The 6,000-nt window shown below is 34.0% G+C and overlaps 1 pseudogene; it reads left to right on the top strand.

Moving 5' to 3' along the window:
* The first annotated feature begins 2,813 nt into the window (after nt 1–2,813).
* Nucleotides 2,814–6,000, top strand: part of LOC114200740 (myotilin pseudogene) — a 73,419-nt pseudogene continuing 70,232 nt past the window's right edge.

Raw genomic sequence — 6,000 nt, 5'->3', positions numbered from 1 at the left:
GTTTTGATGTGTTTCTTTTCCTTTGTTATTAATTGGCTTATATAATTGGCTGCTCCCATGTTAGGGGCATAGATTTTAATTGTTAGATATTCTTGTTGGATAGACCCTTTAAATATTATATAGTGTCCTTCCTCATCTCTTATTATAGTCTTTGGTTTAAAATCTAATTCATCTGATATAAGGATTGCCACCCCAGCTTTCTTTTTGTGTCCATTAGCATGGTAAATTGTCTTCCACCCTCTCACTTTCAATCTGGGGGTGTCTTGGGGTCCAAAATCAGTCTCTTGCAGACAGCATATCGATAGGGCTTGTTTTTTATCCAATCTGATACTCTGTGTCTTTTGATTGGGGCATTTAGCCCATTCACATTCATGGTAACTATTGAAAGGTATGAATTTAGTGCCATTGTATTGCCTGTAAGGTGACTGTTACTATATATTGTCTCTGTTCCTTTCTGGTCTATGTTAGTTTTAGGCTCTCTCTTTGCTTACTGGACCCCTTTGAATATTTCTTGCAGGGCTGGTTTCGTGTTTGCAAATTCCTTTAGTTTTTGTTTGTCCTGGAAGCTTTTTATCTCTCCTTCTATTTTCAATGACAGCCTAGCTGGGTATAGTATTCTTGGCTGCATATTTTTTTCATTTAATGTTCTGAATATATCATGCCAGTCCTTTCTGGTTGCCAGGTCCTGTGGATAGGTATGTTGCTAATCTAATGTTTCTACCATTGTAGGTTACAGATCTCTTGTCCCGAGCTGCTTTCAGGATTTTCTTTGTCTCTGAGACTTGTAAGTTTTATATTAGATGTTGGGGTGTTGACCTATTTTTATTGATTTTGAGGGGGTTTCTCTGTGCCTCCTGGATTTTGATGCCTGTTTCCTTCCCCACATTAGGGAAGTTCTCTGCTATTTTGCTCCAATATACTTTCTGCCTCTCTCTCTCTTTCTTCTTCTTCTGGGATCTCAATTATTCTAATATTGTTTCATCTTATGGTATCACTTATCTCTTGAATTCTGCCCTTGTGATCCAGTAGTTGTTTATCTCTCTTTTTCTCAGCTTCTTTATTTTCCATCATTTGGTCTTCTATATCACTAATTCTTCTGCCTCATTTATCTTAGCAGTTCGAGCCTCCATTTTAGATTGCACCTCATTAATAGCCTTTTTGATTTCAACTTGGTTAGATTTTAGTTCTTTTATTTCTCCAGAAAGGGTTTTTCTAATAATCCATGTTTTTCTCAAGCCCAGCTAATATCTTTAAAATTTTCATTCTTAACTCTAGTTCTGACATCTTACTAATGTCTGTATTGATTAGGTCCCTGGCAGTCAGTACTGCCTCTTGTTCTTTTTTATGAGGTGATTTTTTCCATCTTGTCATTTTGTCCAGAGAATAGATGAATGAGAGAACAAAACGCTAAAAGGGTAACAACGACCCCAGAAAAATATACATTGAACAAATCAGAAGAGACCTGAAACCAGGGGAAAAGAATGGGAAAGAAAGAAAAAAGAAAATTATAAACAAAAGAAAAAGATTAAAAAAAAAAAACACCTAACAAACAAACAAAAAAACAGAATATGATCAAATATGATCAGGCTGGTGCATAGATCAGTGCCACACACTAGATTGTGGGCGTATTTTGGTCTGTTAGAAGAAAGTGCCTCCCAAAATTTTAAAGAAAGAAAAACTTATATATGTACAAAAATAAGGGTAAATACAATGAAGGGATGGAATATGACTGTAAAGATGAAAATTATAAAAGATTTTATAAAAGGAATTGATAAGAAGTTGGTTTAAAAAAAAGAAGAGGTTTAAAAAAAAAAAAAGGGGAGAGAATGTGATCAGGCAGGAGACTAGAAAAAAGCCATACACTAGAGATTTAGGGTATATTTTAGTATGTTAGAAGAAACTATATCCCAAAATTTTAAAGAGAGAACAACTTATGTATATATATACCAAAAATAAGGTTAACTACTATGAAGGGATAGAATGACTCTAAAAATGACAAATAAAAAAGATTTTTTAGGAAAAGGATTGATAAGATATTTGTTGAGAAGGGAAAAAGAAAAATTCAAAAAAAGAAAAAGAAAATTAAAAAAATTAAAAAAAATTAACTTTGAAAGACTAAAGAATCATGGGAAGAAAGCCATGAATTCTATGTGCAGTATTCCCCTAGCGCTGGAGTTCTCCCTAACTATGACTCATAACTCAGAAGAAATAAAAAAATGATTGGAAGTTAGGTCCAGAGAAATGAAAAAAAAAAAAATAAGAAAAGAAACCTTTGGGTAGGCAAAGCAAATGACAAAATGAGAAAAATATTTGTAACTCTCCTCAGAGACAAAATGTTCCATCAAATAATGCAACATATGTTAAGAAAGAAGAAAGAGAAGAAGATAGCAGGAGGGGAAGAATGAAGGGGAGTAAATCAGAGGGGAGACGAACCATGAGAGAAGATGGACTCTGAAAAACAAACTGAGGTTTCTAGAGGGGAGGAGGGTGGGGGGATGGTTAGCCTGGTGATGGGTATTAAAGAGGGCACATTCTGCATGGAGCACTGGGTGTTATGCACAAACAATGAATCATGGAACACATCAAAAACTAATGATGTAATGTATGATGATTAACATAACAATAAAAAATTATAAAAAAAAAAGAGGCAGTGGGATCGTGTCTGATTTACAGTGAAGAAATGAAAGGCCAGAGGCTGTGTCTAGAGCCACAGGCTCTGATGGCAAAACAAGAGGTAGTTCTGCTTGCACTTAGAATATGTTGGAACACATAGTGAGACCTCAGCAAAAAGAGTCTGGATGGGGTTGTATCAAATGCCCAACAGAGGAGGGAAGAAATATAAATTATTTTCTACTGATGATGATTACCTGGGATCAAAAGAATTTCTGGAATGTTTCCCAGTGTTGAGGGTAAGTGGAGGAGACTTCAAAATTACTATGAAAGCCCAAAACTTGATAGAGCATCAGCTTAAAACTTTAACTCAATGTTAATATATATAATATTTATACATATATATACATATATATATGTATGTATATATAGTCATGTAGCCACCACTATAATTAAGATATGGAAACTTTCCATCTTCCCCAAATTTCCTTCACTTCCGTTTACAATCAATCCTTCCCGCACTCTGGCCTTGATCTGCTAAAGATCTGGCTTCTGTAACCATAGATTGTTTCTGCCTATTCTAAAGTTTCATGTACTAAAAGTCAGCTAGACACTTAGCCAAATAAAATAAAATGTATAGCAAATCATTGTCTCAAAGACTTGAGAGTTATATGGGAAAAACGAAAGAACAAAGATTCTATGAGTCTAGGCTTTGTCAGAGAATGAACTATAAATGTGTGCAAATCCTTTATACATAATAACTTGCCAGGAATATTGAGTCACAACAGCCCTAAATTACTGAGCAGAAGATATGTTTCAACATTGTAGTTAAACACATGTTTGTTGTTGTTGTTGTTGTTGTTGTTTTTACCTACTTGTAAGTCACAGAAGATTAAAAATATCCATTTTCTGGACTTCTTCCTGAAGTTCACCTCCCAGTGCACTCATATAAAAATAGTACTTTTGTATCAATCATGATCTAATTAGCTGATTAAATTCAACAAAGATTATAATACACTATAAAAAGATAAAAATACAAGGGGCTAAATTTATGCATATATTTTGAGATATGAGTCCTTGGTTAGATACAAGGTTCGCAAGTATTTTCACCAAGGCTACTTTACCTTTTCATCTCTTGTTTTTTCTTAAAGAAAAAAAGTTTTTAAGTTTGATGATGTCCAATTATTGATTTTTTTTTCTTTTATGGATCATTTCTTTGGTGTTCTGTTTAGGAACTCTTCATCGAGTACCAGATCCAGGAAATATTCTAGTACTTTTACAGTTCAATGTTACATATTTGAATCTATGATTATTTTGAGGTACATTTATTTATTTTGTCTGTGGTTCTCTCATTGCTCTATCATCATTTGTTGAAAGGACTTATTTTTTCCCATTAAATGGCTTGTGTATCTTTATAAAAAATTAACTGACTATACTTAATGTGGGACTATTTCTAGGTTCTTTATTCTGTTCTACTGATCCATGTGTCTATCCCTTCGCTGTGAGTATAATGGTCTTGATTATTGTGGTTCTATAGTAAGTCTTGAATTCAGGTAGAATTATCTTCCTAATTCATACTTTTTTTTTCAAAATTGTTTTGATATTCTAGTTCCCTTACCTTTCCATATGAATTTTAGAATCATCTTGTCTTTATCTATAAAAGAACTTGATGAAATTTTGAGAATTTCATTAAAATTGTATATAAATTGAGAATTGATTATTTTTACTATGGTGAGTCCTTCAATCCATTTATAGTGTTTCAATTTATTTAGATCTCATTTCATTACTATTTTATAATTTTCAAAATGCAAGTCCTGTGTCCATGTTTTATTGAATTTACACAAAAGTACTCATATTTTTTGTTACTGTACTCTCTTTGTTTCCTGGGGGGGAGCTGTGATATTAGCATGGTCAAGAGTACTCAGCTCCACTTTGGCCCACACAGCTCCTCCATGAAGGGTCTCCACCTGGCTGTCCAGGTGAGGCCTCTTCCAGACACCGGCCGGTGGGGTCTCGCGATCAGGTGCGGGATCTGCTGCTTACATGTGCTGGAAAACCTCATGGTCAGGCGCAGGCGCTTTCAGAGGGTCCACAAGGTGCCGCGATCACGCTTGGGGTGAAGTCTCCGGGAAGCAGCCTTCTGGAACATTTGGTGTGCGGACAATCGACTTTCTATGTTGATGATGCCTCAGTTTGCTCCTTTTCAACTCCCTTGCACTTAGCAACAGTGGTATTTTTTAATTTTAGTTTTCAAGTATTTGTTTCTAAGATATAGAAGTTCAATAGCTTCTTGTATGTTAGTCTTGTATCCTGTGACTTTGCTGAATTTATTTGTTCTGCAAGTTTGTTTAGATTTTATGTGGAATTTTCTACACGGATGATATATGCAAAAAGAGATGTTTATTTCAACTTCTCTAGTTTGTGTGTGTTTGATTTCCTTTTCTTCCCTTATTGTACTGATTAGAACATGAAGAACATCTTGAAGAGCAGTGGGCACCCTTGCCTTGTTCCTGACCTGTGGTGGAAAAATTACTTTCACAAGTAAGTGTGATTATTTGTTTTATGCTTTTTGTAGATGTTCCTTATCAACTCGTGAACCTCTCTCTATATCTCTATTTTTTCAGTGAGTTTTGTTTGTTTTATCATGAGTAGTTGTTGATTTTTTTAAATGTTTTGTCTGCCTCAATTGATATTGTTTTCTTTTTTAGCCTGTTGATATAATGGATTGCATTAATTATCTTTCCATTTTTGAGTTAGCTTTGTATTCCTGGAAATAACACCACTTGATCATAATTCATATTTTTTTATTTATTGCTGAATTATATTTACTAATAATTTAAGATTTTTTACATCCAGAGTCATGAGGGATATGGTCTGTACTTTTCTCTTTATGTATTGTCTCTCTCTGGTTTTGATAAATGATATGGACTTCATAAAATCAGTAGGAAAATGTTCCTTCTAATTTTTGGAAGAGATTGTGCAGAACTGATGTTAATTTTTCTTTAAGTATTTGGTGGAATTTGTGAGTGAAACCATCTGGGCCTGGAGATTGCCTTTTTTTAAATTAAAATTTCAATTTCCTGAATAGTCTTTTCAAATGATCTGTTTCATATTTGGTGCATTGTGGCAGTTTGTCCTTTTCCAGGACTTGGTCCATAACATCTAAGTTGTCAAATGTGAGTAGTTGCTTGTAGTTATTACCTTATCATGCTTTGGTTGTGTTTGTGTAGAGTCTGTAGTGGTATCCTTGGTTTTATTGATTTTTCTTTATTGCCTTTTTCTTTTCAGTTCTATTGCTCTTTGCCCTTATTGTTATTATTTCCTTCCTTCTGATTGCTTTGTATTTTTAATTTGTTATTCTTTTTCTAGTTCATTAAGTGGTTTGAATTT

The sequence above is a fragment of the Eumetopias jubatus genome, unplaced genomic scaffold, assembly GCF_037043125.1.
Source record: "Eumetopias jubatus isolate StellerSeaLion01/CBP00866 unplaced genomic scaffold, mEumJub1_p1.0 scaffold_5, whole genome shotgun sequence".
In the NCBI taxonomy this organism is placed as follows: Eukaryota; Metazoa; Chordata; class Mammalia; order Carnivora; family Otariidae; genus Eumetopias; species Eumetopias jubatus.
The sequence above is the reverse complement of the archived record's forward strand: the minus strand, read 5'-3'. Positions and strand labels throughout refer to the sequence as shown.